General features: G+C 46.2%; 1 protein-coding gene across 2 annotated transcripts in view; it reads right to left on the bottom strand.

Annotated features, from left to right (window-relative positions):
* The window catches only part of TP53I11 (tumor protein p53 inducible protein 11), a 72,827-nt gene extending 58,146 nt beyond the window's left edge, over window positions 1-14,681 (bottom strand). Inside the window, exon 1 of one of the 2 annotated variants that reach the window (XM_077287068.1) lies at window positions 14,609-14,681. The gene's annotated coding sequence lies outside the window, so the exon portion shown is untranslated. Of the gene's footprint in view, window positions 1-3,132; window positions 3,287-14,608 lie in introns of those variants that run through there. The other variant, XM_077287069.1, reaches the window with a different exon arrangement.
* Window positions 14,682-15,132: the final 451 nt, after the last annotated feature.

Genomic DNA, 15,132 nt, shown 5'->3' with positions numbered 1-15,132 from the left:
GTGTTATTCTTCAAACACTCGTAGGGCAAGATGCACAAGCAACGCAGCCTTATAGTGTGACTAATTCAGCTCTGCTACATCTATGAACCCGAAACAGAAAATACTTGTAATAAACTACAGCCGCTGGGATTTTAAAGGGAAAAGCAACATTTTATGCCACTGTTTAATTCTGATATTGAGACTGTTAGATAGATTGTACCTGTATGATCCATTAATCCCATAATGAACGGTCATAATTAATGATTAGTTTACATCATAATTATATTCCAAAGGGTCTCATACGGAAACTGTAGCATTTTAACCTTTAGATCTAACTGGATGCTGCAGAGAGCACAAACACAATCACACACATACAGGGGCTTGTAGCATCAAAGAAACTGTCAACTTAAATTTAGGGTCTGAATGAAAGGATGAAAAGCAAATGAGACAGAGGAGCAGCAGCCAGGGATGTGGCCAGAGAGAAAGTGCAGCAGCCGGCTGTCCACTGCCAGAGGGAGAGAGAAAGAGGGGGCACAACATTCACAGCCAAAAAGAAGGGGTGCAGATTCAGGCAGAAAGAAAAGGCGGGTGCAGGTGCCATAGCAAGCCACAGACAGAAAGGTGTACAGCTGCCACAGCGCCAAAAAAAGGAGAAAAAAGGGGTGCAGATGACAAAAAAAAAAAAGAGAAGAGGAAATGCAGCTGCAATAGCAAAGATAAATAAATGGGGTGCAACTGCCACATCTCCCAAAAAAGGAGAGGAAAAAGTGGTGCAGATGCCAGCCAAAGAAGAGAGAAGAGGGAGTGAAGCTCAAATAGCAAGAAATAAGTAAATGGGGTGCAGCTGCCACAGTCAAAGGGGGTGCAGCTGCAATAGCAAAAATAAATACATGGGGTGCAGATACCACAGGAAAAACGAGAGAAATATTGCCATACACAGTGACAGATATGGGTTTTACAGATGTGCGCAGCACCCCTGCCCAAAGACAGTGCTACGAGATAAGGTTCAATAAGTAGTTGCACACAGACATTTGCACTGGGTATAGGCGGTAAGGGGGGGAACAGGAGGTAAAAGGGGGGTGGGGGGGACAGCTACAGAATGGCAGCGCCTGACTATCCAGACAGCCAACATTAACACACATGTAAAGGGGCACCATGTCCTGAGGTATAGAGCAGTCATGAAGTGGGGGTGCAGCACCCAAGTGCACAAATGAGCTGCAGAAAAATGCCCAACACCTACACTCAGGTGCGCTAATTAGTAATGTGAGCGTCAGAGATAACCGTCTGCAGTCACAAAAAGGCACACAGCACCCACACAGAGAGGCAGCAGGGAGTCAGTGAGGAGATCACAATCAGATTATTTGCAAACAGCACTGCTGACAATCTGTGTGGGGGATAAAGTCAAGAGCAACATGCAAAGGAAGGGGTGGGGGCACAGCGCATACATACTAATATATATATATACACACATACATACACGGGGGGGGGGGGTCATAGCTTAGGTACATTCTAGAAAGGGGGACACCGCATGCATCTTGAACAACTGGGTGCAACACCCACACACATGGGAAGGTGTATCACATAAATACACAAAAATAAACAGGCAAATAGAGGGGTGCAGCCCCCACACCGAGTGTGAAATACCCACAGTAAGAAAGGAAAAGAAATAGCCAACTACCTACACAGCTAATGGGGTGCAATAGTCACAAAGAGGGGTGAGCCCGAGCTACATACACAAGCAGGGGTGCTGAGAAAACTAGAGCTGCTCACATACAGAAAGGGGGTGCACTGACCACATACAGCCAGAAAGAGGGGTGCAACAGTTACATAGAAAAGAGTGGGGTGCAGCAGCTAGTCCTGTCCAAACATGGGGGCTGCTCCCAGCTGCATGGAACAGAAGTCACACACACATACTGGGGGTCCAGCAGCCACACACATACATACTGGGGGTCCAGCAGCCACACACATACATACTGGGGGTCCAGCAGCCACACACATATACATACTGGGGGTCCAGCAGCCAGACACACACACACACACACACTAGGGGTCCAGCAGTCACACACACACACACACACACACACACACACTGGGGGTCCAGCAGTCACACACACACACATACTGGGGGTCCAGCAGTCACACACACACACACACACACACATAATGGGGGTCCAGCAGTCACACACACACACACACATACATACTGGGGGTCCAGCAGTCACACACACACACACACACATACTGGGGGTCCAGCAGTCACACACACACATACTGGGGGTCCAGCAGTCACACACACACATACTGGGGGTCCAGCAGTCACACACACACATACTGGGGGTCCAGCAGTCACACACACACATACTGGGGGTCCAGCAGTCACACACACATATACTGGGGGTCCAGCAGTCACACACACATATACTGGGGGTCCAGCAGTCACACACACATATACTGGGGGTCCAGCAGTCACACACACATATACTGGGGGTCCAGCAGCCACACACACATATACTGGGGGTCCAGCAGCCACACACATATACATACTGGGGGTCCAGCAGCCAGACACACACACACACACACACACACTAGGGGTCCAGCAGCCACACACACATACATACTGGGGGTCCAGCAGCCACACACACATATACTGGGGGTCCAGCAGTCACACACACATATACTGGGGGTCCAGCAGTCACACACACATATACTGGGGGTCCAGCAGTCACACACACATACTGGGGGTCCAGCAGTCACACGAACACACACACACACACACACACACACACACACACACACACACGGGGTCCAGCAGTCACACACACATATATATTGGGGGTCCAGCAGTCACACACATATATATTGGGGGTCCAGCAGTCACACACATATATATTGGGGGTCCAGCAGTCACACACATACATACTGGGGGTCCAGCAGACACACACACACACACACACACACACACACACACACACACACACTGGGGGGGCCAGTAGTCACACACATATATATTGGGGGTCCAGCAGTCACACACATATATATTGGGGGTCCAGCAGTCACACACATATATATTGGGCGTCCAGCAGTCACACACATATATATTGGGCGTCCAGCAGTCCCGGGTGCCTCCCCGGTGCGGACCCCGCAGCCTCTGACCTGTGTGCCCCCCTCCGCTCCGCGGTCACTGCTCGCTGTCCCGGCCGCACATCTGCTCTGCTCCCCGGACCCCGGAGTCTCCTGCTGCCGCCGCGGCTCCCAGTCGCCACACACTGTCTCACCGTAATCACCGGCACAGGCGCACTCATTACCGTAATGTGCCGCCCAGAGCGCACGCCCCCTCCCACAGTGTCTCACCCACTCACATCGCGGGACCCCCCACTCCTGGAGGCGGTGACATCATCCGGGAGAGTTATACATAAAGTTTCTGCATCTCTCAAAAAACTTTCTACAAGTGCAGAAAACTCTCGGCTCTGTTAGCATTTTTTTGGGAAAGCTGGGTGACAACTATTACTGCCGCAGTTTTGTGCTGGTGGTTGTCAGACAGCTTTCCTGAATGCAAATCTTCCCGTACTACTGCCTATAATGTGCAGCAAAAGTGGGAGACAGGACAGTTGGGGGAACCCTGCACCTCTCAGGAGGATAGCAGTGTCCACCCAGCTTTTCCCTTAATGGCAGAACTGTCATTTTGGTATCAAAGGGGTGTAACTGTAGGGGGCTGCAGAGGTGACAGTAGCACAAAGGGCCCCTCTGTCACATAAGAAGACCCCACTATCATAGGGTTCAGCCTCTGAAATCACTGCTTTACTAGGTAGATTTGCCACTCAGGAGTCTGAGAAAGCTGGGTCTATAATAACCTTGGATGCTCAGATCTAAGTGGACGGAATAAGTCATCAGATTTGCACAGAGGCGGAGGGGTCCGGTGAAGACTTCAAAAGGAAACCAGACGGACCCCATAATAATGAGTAGACCCCCAGCTTCTGTTTCTATGACTGAAGCCGCCGATCCTGAACAGAGCCCGACGTGTGCATGTAATTCCTATCACTGGCGGACACGGACAGAAGAGACCCCTGTGCAAGAACCTCATACAGGTCCTCACAATGCACAATCCCACCATGTTTGGAGATGGCAGTGGCCCCCTTACCTCTCAGGCTCGGACTGGCCACCAGGCGGACAGGGCAATCCTCCGGTAGGCCGCCCCTGTGAACAAACTGCTAATGAGCAGTGCTATTCCACTTGATTCACAATTTGCAGAAAGATATAATGTAATCAGTCATTAAACAAGCGAGCCAAATTAATATTACATAGAAGCAAAAGTAAATGTATGCGTTAGGGTCAGGGTATATCTGCATGTAGCTGAACAGCGGGGCCCAACAATCATTACTGGTGAGTCTCTGCCCACCCAGCCCGACACTGCTTGTGCCCTATGTGGCAGGTTGCTCCAATGATACGTGCGCCCCGGATTCCTATTACCCACATGCAGACATATCTGTATCTTCCTGGCAGGCGATGAGAAACAACGTAACACCCGCTCTCCATTGTTTACTGCAGAAATGTTACAGTGCGGCAGCTGCTGACAGGGGCCCATGGGCAGCGCCAGCCTCCTGGACAGCTCGTCTTTGCCTGGGGCGCCCTTCTTGCTGCTGCACCCAGTGCATTATGCAGCTTTCTTCACACTCTTTCATTACTCGTCCTTCAGAAAGTCGTCTCTGGGCGCCTCCACATTGGGTGAAAATCCACATATACAGAGTATACAGAGAGCATGGAGGGTATATAATAACCAGTGGCGTAACTTAAAACTCATGGGCCCCGATGCGAACGCTCCAACGGGGCCCCCAAATATTTTCAATCTTTAATAGGAATAGTATTTTTATATAGGCAAAAGGGACTTTTAGGGCCCCCTAGGCTCCAGGGCCCCGGGTGCGATTGCAACCCCTGCACCTGTTGTAGTTACGCCCCTGATAATAATCATGGTCCAGCAGGACCTTTATATGTGAACCCCTCCCCCTTCATTTCTCATCCCCCCCAGGACACATGTCCTCAGGTGAATTATTGCAATCAGAGGCGTAGCTGCAACCTCCCCCTCCCCGGGCCCCAATACGGATTCTGTAACAGGGGCCCGGGTGCCATGTGTAACAGTAAATACCAACATCGGGCCCCTCGGGCACAGGGGCTCTGGTGCTAACCCTATAGCTACACAGTCATCTACATTCACATTGCCGTATGTTATTTTAGTTTATTTATGTACGGTATTTTTATTTTTTTTGCACATCTCGGCATGCCATGTTAGGGTATATCCTCTGACGAGAAGGGTGCTGACAGTGAACAGTGCTGCCCGGCGTAACAATGCCAGCTGGGTACTTGCCAGATAGGTAAAATTGCCAGTTTATTGCTGCTGTTAACAGCTTGTTTCTGTTGGGGCTGAGCTGAGTGACAATGCCCAGGTCCACACAGGGCATAAGTAATGCCGCCATACTGTGCATACAAAAGACAACATTTCGCATACAGAAGAGGTGGTCTGGTTTTTGAGTTGCGTGACCTAATAACCAATAGAGTTCAATTTTTTTTTTATTATTTTAACTCATTCTCAACCTCTTCATCCCCCCAATTGACTTTCACTGAGCCCCCACAACAGATCCAATAACAGGGGCCCCATAATAGAACTGTCACATTAATGCCACAGAGCTAGAGTCGGAGTGCCCCCATAACAGAGCCTGGAACTGACCCCTATAGTGGGGAATATTAACCAATTCCTATGCTCCATACTTTCCTTACCCTGAGGGTCTTCACTACGCCTTTCATACTGAGTCCTATGCTGGGAACCTACACACCTGGTTAGACTATTTTTACATCCCCTAAAGCTGATGGAGGTTGTTGTTGCTGTAATGTCTGACACTGAATAAATCTGCAAGAGCCTGAAGGAAATGTAGAGCAGGGAACACAGCGTCCCCCTCAATAAGACACTGACTGATTAGAGGAGCCCAAATATTGATCTTGTCTGATCAGCTAATTACTCAGCGCTGCAGCTCGCAGACATTTGCCTTCCGCAGACATCGTTGGCATTCTCTTTGGGCACCAAGCTTTTCCATCAAGTGCCCAACCTGTCTTCAGAGGGCAAAATACCCAACCGCAGGCTTGTGAAAAAACACAATATCCTGGATGGAGGTTCAAAAAAGGGCTCATTGTGGAAATGCAGGAATGTGAAGAGCTCCCAGAAAAGTTCTGGGAAATACGGGGGACAACAATGTCTAGAACAGGGGTGCCCACTTTTTCTTACTATGATAGCCACATTCTGCTCTGAGAGACGGGTGCGAGCCACGTTCTGTGCAAATAAATCATAGAAGACCCATTTGCCCTTTTGAAGATTATAATTCCCCAAATACCTCCTTATAAAGTAAAAATATTGCAAGTGCCCCCTTATAAATGAATTGTGCTTTAGTACCCACTGGTAAAGCAATAATACTGGGAGTGCCACCTTATAGTGTAATAATGCCAGGAGTGACCCGTATGCAGTAATAGTGCCAGGAGTGCCCCCTTATAAAGTAATAATACCAGGAGTGCCCCCTTATAAATGAATTGTGCTTTAGTACCCACTTGTAAAGCAATAATACTGGGAGTGCCACCTTATAGTGTAATAATGACAGGAGTGACCCGTATGCAGTAATAGTGCCAGGAGTGCCCCCTTATAAAGTAATAATACCAGGAGTGCCCCCTTATAAATGAATTGTGCTTTAGTACCCACTTGTAAAGCAATAATACTGGGAGTGCCACCTTATAGTGTAATAATGCCAGGAGTGACCTGTATGCAGTAAGAGTGCCAGGAGTGCCCCCTTATAAAGTAATAATACCAGGAGTGCCCCATTATAAATGAATTGTGCTTTAGTACCCACTTGTAAAGCAATAATACTGGGAGTGCCACCTTATAGTGTAATAATGACAGGAGTGACCCGTATGCAGTAATAGTGCCAGGAGTGCCCCCTTATAAAGTAATAATACCAGGAGTGCCCCCTTATAAATGAATTGTGCTTTAGTACCCACTTGTAAAGCAATAATACTGGGAGTGCCACCTTATAGTGTAATAATGCCAGGAGTGACCTGTATGCAGTAAGAGTGCCAGGAGTGCCCCCTTATAAAGTAATAATACCAGGAGTGCCCCATTATAAATGAATTGTGCTTTAGTACCCACTTGTAAAGCAATAATACTGGGAGTGCCACCTTATAGTGTAATAATGCCAGGAGTGACCTGTATGCAGTAATAGTGCCAGGAGTGCCCCCTTATAAAGTAATAATGCCAGGAGTGCCCCCTTATAAATGAATTGTGCTTTAGTACCCACTTGTAAAGCAATAATACTGGGAGTGCCACCTTATAGTGTAATAATGCCAGGAGTGACCTGTATGCAGTAATAGTGCCAGGAGTGCCCCCTTATAAAGTAATAATGCCAGGAGTGCCCCCTTATAAATGAATTGTGCTTTAGTACCCATTTGTAAAGCAATAATACGGGGAGTGTCACCTTGTAAAGTAACAATTCCATGATTGTCCCTTATAAAGTAATAGTGCCAGGAGTGCCCCCTTATAAAGTAATAATGCCAGGAGTGCCCCTTATAAAGTAAACGGGGAGTGTCACCTTGCAAAGTAACAATTCCAAGAGAGTGCCCCCTTGTAAAGTAATTATGCCAGGAGTGCCTCCTTATAAAGCAATAATACCATATGTGTCCCTTATAAAGTAATAGTGCCAATGATACCTTCTTATAAAGTAATAATGCCAGGACTGCCCCCCTTTTAAAATAATAGTGCCAGGGGTGCCCCCTTATAAAGTAATAACGCCAGGTCTGCCCCCTTATAAAGTAACAATGGCAGGCATGCCCCTTATAAAGTAACAGTGCCAGGAGTTACCCCTTGTAAAGTAATCCCGCACAATTTTCGGAACCAGCAGAGGGAAAGCAAACGACGATGTTTATGGCCTGGGAAGGGGGTAATACCTGTGGAGCTTTCCAGGCTATTTAATATCAGCTCACAACTGCATACTTAGCATTTACTGGCTATTAAAATGGGGGACCCAAAAACAATGATGTGGGGTCCTTGTATAATTAATAACCAGCAAAGGCTATGTACACAGCTGCGGGTTGATATTAATAGCCTAGGAATGGGCCATGGATATTGCCCCTCCCCTCCCGGCTAAAAACATCGCACTCAGCCACTCCAGAAAAGGCGCACCTCCAAGATGAGCCAATTCCGGCACTTAGCCTCGCTCTTCCCACTTGCCCTGTAGCGTTGGTAAGGGGGGTAATAGTTGTGGGGTTGATGTCACCTTTGTATTGTAAGGTGACATCAAGCCCACGGCTTAGTAATGGAGAGGTGTCAATAAGACACCTATACATTACTAATCCTATAATTGTTAACTGTTAATTGAAGGCACAGCCAGAATAAAGTCTTTTAATGCAATAAAACACAACAAAGTTTTTCCATTTTATTGTTACTCCTAATCCATGCGACGCCCTCGATCTCCTGTAATAAAAATAAAAATAACAAACCAACAATATACCATACCTGTCCATTGTTGTGTCCCACGCTGTAATCCATATCTGGGGTACATACAGTTTTCAACCAAGACGGTGCTAAGATGCGACCGCCCTGGCTGAAAACCACTGGTGAATGAGGAGATGCTGCCTGCGCAGATTCAGTGACTAGCGGTGCCATCACTGATGCTGCTCTGCCTCACAGCCTGACCTGCGCTGAACTCTGGAGTGTGGGAAAATGAACTGGCGCTGTGCAGGCAGCATCTCCTCATTCACCAGTGGTTTTCAGCCAGGGAGGTCGCATCTTGGCACCGTCCTGGTTGAAAGCTGTATGTACCCCAGATATGGATTACGACGGACAGGTATGATATATTGTTGGTTTGTTATTTTTATTTTTATTAGAGGAGATCAAGGGAGTCGCATGGATTAGGAGTAACAATAAAATGGGAAAACTGTGTTGTGTTTTATTTCATTAAAAGACTTTATTCTGGCTGTGTATTTAACATGTAACAGGATTAGTAATGTATAGGTGCCTTATTGACACCTTTTCACTACTAAGCCGTGGGCTTGATGTCACCTTACAATGCAAAGGTGACATCAACCCCACAACTATTCCCCCACTTGCCATCACTACAGGGCAAGTGGGAAGAGTAAGGCTAAGAGCCAGAATTGGCACATCTTAGAGATACGCCTTTTTCTTGGGTGGCTGGGAGCTGATGTTTTTAGCCAGAAGGGGGCCAATTACCATGGCCACTTCCTAGGCTATTAATATCAGCCTCCAGGCGCTGGCTTTCCCTCTACTAGTTCTGAAAATTGCACTGGAGCCCACGCCATTTTTTCCCCCAAAAATAATCTTTTATTGATTACATACATGTCCCCTAATTAGTACACACACACTACTAATTGTATTGGTCACTGACATCTATATTTCTACCTATTCTGCATCTATTTACTGTACGTAATCCATTTCTTCTATCCTGTTGGCTCCTGCAGTGATTTTACAGAAGCCGACAAATGAATTACTGGCTATTCTTCTAGCTATCCCCCTATATAAAGACATCTATATATATATATATGTATGTCACAGACATATATATATATATATATATATATATATATATATATATATACATCTATTCTATGTGTATATTTCTATTCTATCTATTCCATTCTAACCTGTCAGTGTGATTTTACTGTACCTGCATGGTGCGAGTGCTGTGTGATTTTTTTCTTGCACCCATTGACTTCTATTGCGGGATGCGATCCGATTTCTGATTACAATCACAGCATGCTGCGATTTTTTTCCAGTCTGATCATGATCCGATCCGAGCTGGAAAAAAAAACACAGATGAAGACGCAATCATAGAATAACATTGGTCCAAATTCAATCCGATTTTTTATCAGATTGCATTCTTCCGATTTCATCACAAGTGGGAATGAGTCTTTACGCTGATGTTTTTTGTATGCACTGACTTCTGCAGACCACAGGCCTACATGATGGAGACCAGCAGAGCTGGGAGCCCATGTCCTGCTGCTCTACACCAGGTTCTGCTGCTCTACACCAGGTTCTGGATCTGGCACCCCCACATATCAGATATCTGAACCTGCAGCTCCTGGAAATAATGTACAGAGCAGGAGCACCACAGCGCAGCACCCTGTGTAGTGGATGTTCTCGGGTCCTATTAAAGTGAATGGGTGCTGAGCTGCATTACCCCAAACTGACCACTGCACGGTGTGTGGCGCTGTGGTGCCCAGCTTTGTATACTGTGGAATTTCAGTGGCTAAAATCTTTCCCCAATGGCCATCTTCCCAGTGGCTGAAGTTTCCAGTAGGCCGCATCGTCTCACAGTTCTCTAAGAATATATATTAGCCATTCAGGAGCCGGGGACAGCTGTGGACACCCCGTAGTAGTAGCCTAAGTGATTAATCACCCAATGTTCCTGTTTTTTTGCAATTTTGGTGGAACTTTAAGGCTTAGAAGCAGCTACATCAACCGGTCACAGCTTCGTCTTGTAAGGAGGTTTCGGTTGTAGCTTCTGTTTAAGATGCAGCAAAACAGGAAAAGCGTTTCAGTGCAAAGATCCAGAAACAAGATGATTTATGTAGATATACATCACAAGAAGCTTTCTCTTTATCACAGGATGATGAGGACGTCTCCTCCTCGGCGCAGGGAGGGTGGAATCTCATGTATTTGATTAACTTGGGGAAGACTCAAGAAAGTATAAAATAAGAAGATGATGATTAACATCATTCCGTGATGAACGGGAAAATGGGAACGATGGGAGGTGTAAAGCGAAGCGCTTGAGCCCCAGTGCAAAATCTGTAAGAGTTACCGCCTTTATCACAAGGTCTGTAATGGTCTTCGATGTGGCAGTGGGGTCTTTAAACCCCTCCGGGTACCAGGGCCGGGTACCATAGCTCTGCACCTGGGAATCATCACTTTTTCATTGTTGCAGTGTAGTTTAAACATTGTAGCAACCTGTGTTTTCTATTTATTATATTTGTTGCAATATTTGGAGATGAGCCAAACAGTTTGTGTCTGGATGATGTGGGTGTTCCGATCCCATATCCTAGAGCTGCACCCACATAAGGATTATTTGCACTGTAAACAGTGTGAACAGGATGCTACCTGTTATTCTGGGTGCATTTACATTGGCCGAAACGTTGGCATTAAACGACCGCTAATCGGCAACATAGAAGTAGATAATGGTCATTTAATAGCCACTTTCATGTAGAATGATCAGCACTATGATTGGACTGTCATTGTTCTCGGCAGCACATACTTGTTTACACAGGACTATGTGCTGCCGAGAACAATTATTTGCAATCAAACTTAAAAATAATTTCACTCAACGGACAAGCGCTTTAATCCTTCATTGGGTGATTCCAATTATGGGGAAACATTCTTAAGGGTGCTTGTTCACAACGATTGGCCACTGTAAATGCACCCCTTTTAGGCTGCGTTCACACAAGGCTTTTAACCGCAGGAACCCTGTGCCAATGTTTCCCTGTACAATTACTTAGGCTATGTTCACACTAGGCATTTTCGCAGATTTTTTTTAATGCAAATTTTCAGCTGCGTTTTACAGTACCAGCAACGTCTATGAGACTTCCGAAATCTCCTGCACACACATTGGTTTTTTTTGTCATCAGTATTTTGTGCTTTGCATTTTTTTTTTGGTGACACAGCTACTTTCCTGCAGGTAAACAGTGGAAGGACAGCAGCGGCACAGGGCTGCTACGGTTAAAAGCTGCGCCTGACTGCTGCAGCCTCAGTTTTGTTACTTATGCATTCCACAGGGGTATATAATCATTCAATGTGTTGCCCGTGTATGCCATGGACCTCATGCAGGCATGTATAACTCCATCATAGCTAGTGCACAATTTTCAATATACCGTAGACTGATGTTCCGCTTGCAAAAAAAATTCCATTATGGTCCATTATACAGAGCAGAATAATGCATGCAATGTAAAGGCAGCTCCTGCAGCCATGCACTATGCGGATGAGCACTGAGCCGCCTCCGTGCTGTCACTTCTGTCATTTGCAACTGCGACTGACCCTTTTTTCAATACTGCTGGCCTAATTCGATGCACTCATATACATTAGAGTCCGTTTCCTGGGAAATCAATAAATCTATCAATATTCTTTTTTTTTTCTTTGGAGTGTGGGAGGCGAAAAAAATCCAGGACCCCATTTCTCCAAGAAAATAGCGGCATGATCCAATTGATACATTCTCAGATACAATTTTGGGGCTCATTTGCATAAATCCTGCTTAAAAAAAAAAAGAATTAAAAAATAAATTACAGGTGAGGAGTGTGAGGAATAGGTCACTGCAGGGGAAGCGGAGTGACAACCAATATGGACAGGGGAAGCGGAGTGACAACCAATATGGACGGCATTATAGTTTCCCCCATAGGGACTGACACTCACCTTTTCAGATTAATAATTCCACGTAAGGTTCGCTATAAAATGGGTGACAAGAAGTCAATATTCATTGAGTTTGCAGTCACATAATGTAGCGACAGTTCACCATTGACTGTCACTAATGGAGCGTCCACCATTTCCCCTGATTTTTCTGCTAGAATCATTCACCACCAATTTCTTTGTTATTACTTTGTCTTCCGTTCATTATTTTTTCTTCGCGTTTTCAGGAGATTAAAACTCTTCCTATAAATCCTTACGATTGTTTTAAATTATTCCGGATAAGTAATAATTTATTATAGACTTTTGCACTTTGCCTGTAAATGGTTCTTTGCCTAATGACAGGATGCAATTTTATTTAAAAGAGCTTTTTTTTTTTCTGAACTAACATTTAGGACATCGCTCCACAACCCCCTGCTGCTGTTAAAAGGTTAACGGGGAGTTTTTCATCAGCCGGAGAGGAACAGGAAGGAGACAAAATGAAGCATGTCAATAAGACTGAATGCACATGTCCGGCTGGCCCTCCGTAGGACATGGGGACTGGACACAAATATGGTGCCCCTAGCAGTCCGAGGAAAAATGCCGTGTTCAGGTGAACAGTGGCAATTATACGAGGCAAGAAAACGTACATATTTATGGCAAGAGGGAGGTCACCTTTATGTCATCTATTCACCGGTGTTCACGTTTTCAACACTGTTACACACCTGTCCCAGGACCGGGCTTTGCTCCCTTCACCTCGGTCCGCTGCCATGAGTTGTGCTACACACGCTGCCCAGGACTTGTGTGCCCACCCGGAATTGGGGCTTAGCGGTTCCACCTCGAAAGGTGAGCCTCACATGCTATCCAGATGTCACTTAGGATGAACACATGAAGAGCCCTGGTAGCAGGAGTAAAATGCAAGTAACTGCTGCACACCTGTCAGGAGGGTCTCACGTCCCCCTGGAGTTAGACGGTCACGTCGAGTAATGAATCACAGGTCTTCTTTAGAGATGGTGTGATTCATGTCCTACTTTAAATGGATTTGGTTTCCTTTGGTGCTGAGAAGGTTAAAGACTCTTCCCATACTGGCTGAGACCATACAGACTGGTTGTACTCAGATGCAACTGCTTAACATCTACTCCCTGTATATATACTTGCTCTGGGGGTTTAGTCCCTGCCGGTGAAAGATTTGTTGAAAGTCGTTTGCAGAGCGTAACAAGTAGTTAGGTCGATAAAGAGAAATGAGGTCGAGATGTAGGGGGGCCGCACTGTGGAGAGGACAGGTAGGGTGATAGACAGAAATGAGAGAGGAGATGTAGGGGGGCCACACTGTGGACATCTTTGTGGGTGAGAACAAGCAGTTATATTGGATCCTGTAATGTATGGACAGCCAGTGTAATGACTGGCGAAGGGTGGACACATCTGAGCACCGATTAGCCAGATGGACAACCCTGGCTGCTGGATAGACTGGAGAGGGGAAAGTCTAGTGAGGGGAACACAAATTAACCGAGCGTTGCAGTAGTCCAGGTGGGAGTGGATCAGGGCGACTGAGCGTTTTTGTTGTTTCCATGGTGAGAAAGGGTCAGATTGTAGAGATGGTCTTTAGGTGTAAGCGGCAAGAGCGGGAAAGAGATTGTATTTAGGTGGTGAAGGAAAGATTGGTGTCAGACATAACACCGGGGTGTTATTATGGTGCCACCCACGGAGAGGGAGATGTCAGATTTATGGAGGTTAGTAGAAGACGGGAGCAGAAGAAGGTCAGTTTTGGAGAGGTTGAGTTTCAGATAGAGAGCAGACATGATGTTGGAGACTGCGGACAGACAGTCACTAGGGTTCTGTAGTACAGTGGGGGTAAGGTCAGGGGATGACGTGTATAGTTGTGTGTCGTTGGCATAAAGATGGTACTGAAAGCCAAATCTTTGTATCTTGTTTACCTTTTCATTTTTGCCCCATGCCTCATTGAATGGTGGAGGGGACAGGTTAGTGTTTAACAAGGAGCATAGCAAGGTCAGAGACCCAGGCCTCTCTACCTTCAAGAGTACCCCCGTGACAGGGATAGTTAGGCTCCCAGCTCCAGGGACAGTTTGAGCCACCTCTCTATTACCAAAGACCGTCACAACATGACAACGCCATGGACTAGATTGAGAAAAGCCTGAACCCCAGGGAATAATCATTTAAATGCAACTTGTCACTTTCCATAAATATATAATTTCTTACCTGGTGTAAATGTCGCTGATCTTCTGAATCCGGCGTTCTTCTTTTGCTTCTGCTCCTCCCTGTTCCTCAGATATGGCCCCTTCTTACCTGTTGGTAAATGTAACCTTTTTTATTTATTTAATTTTAGCCGGGATCCTCAAGAAGACACCCACATAAAATAGATGACTACCAAACCCACAAGACTATTTTAAAATACCGGGAAAAGAGGCGATATCTCAGGAACGGAGAGGCGCAGGAACAAAAGAAGAACATCGCCGGGTTCAGGAGAACAGCGACATGTACACCAGGTAAAGAAAGTATACATGTGTGGCAAGTGACAGCTGCTCTTTAGATGATCTATTCGCTGGTGTTCTGGCTTTTTACACTGGTGCCCAGTGGTCGCCCCTTTTTTGGCTATCAGGACTCTTCATAAGTTCATCCTATCGAACTCTGATCTTTTCCTGCCGTAATTTCCAGATGAGGACGGCGGCCATGGATCTGCTCTCGCCTGACCGCTGACTCATTCTCTACGATAGATCAGTAAC

The sequence above is a fragment of the Ranitomeya variabilis genome, chromosome 2 (genome assembly GCF_051348905.1).
Source record: "Ranitomeya variabilis isolate aRanVar5 chromosome 2, aRanVar5.hap1, whole genome shotgun sequence".
Lineage (NCBI taxonomy): Eukaryota > Metazoa > Chordata > Amphibia > Anura > Dendrobatidae > Ranitomeya > Ranitomeya variabilis.
Note: the sequence above shows the minus strand (reverse complement) of the source record. Positions and strands in the feature narration are given on the sequence as shown.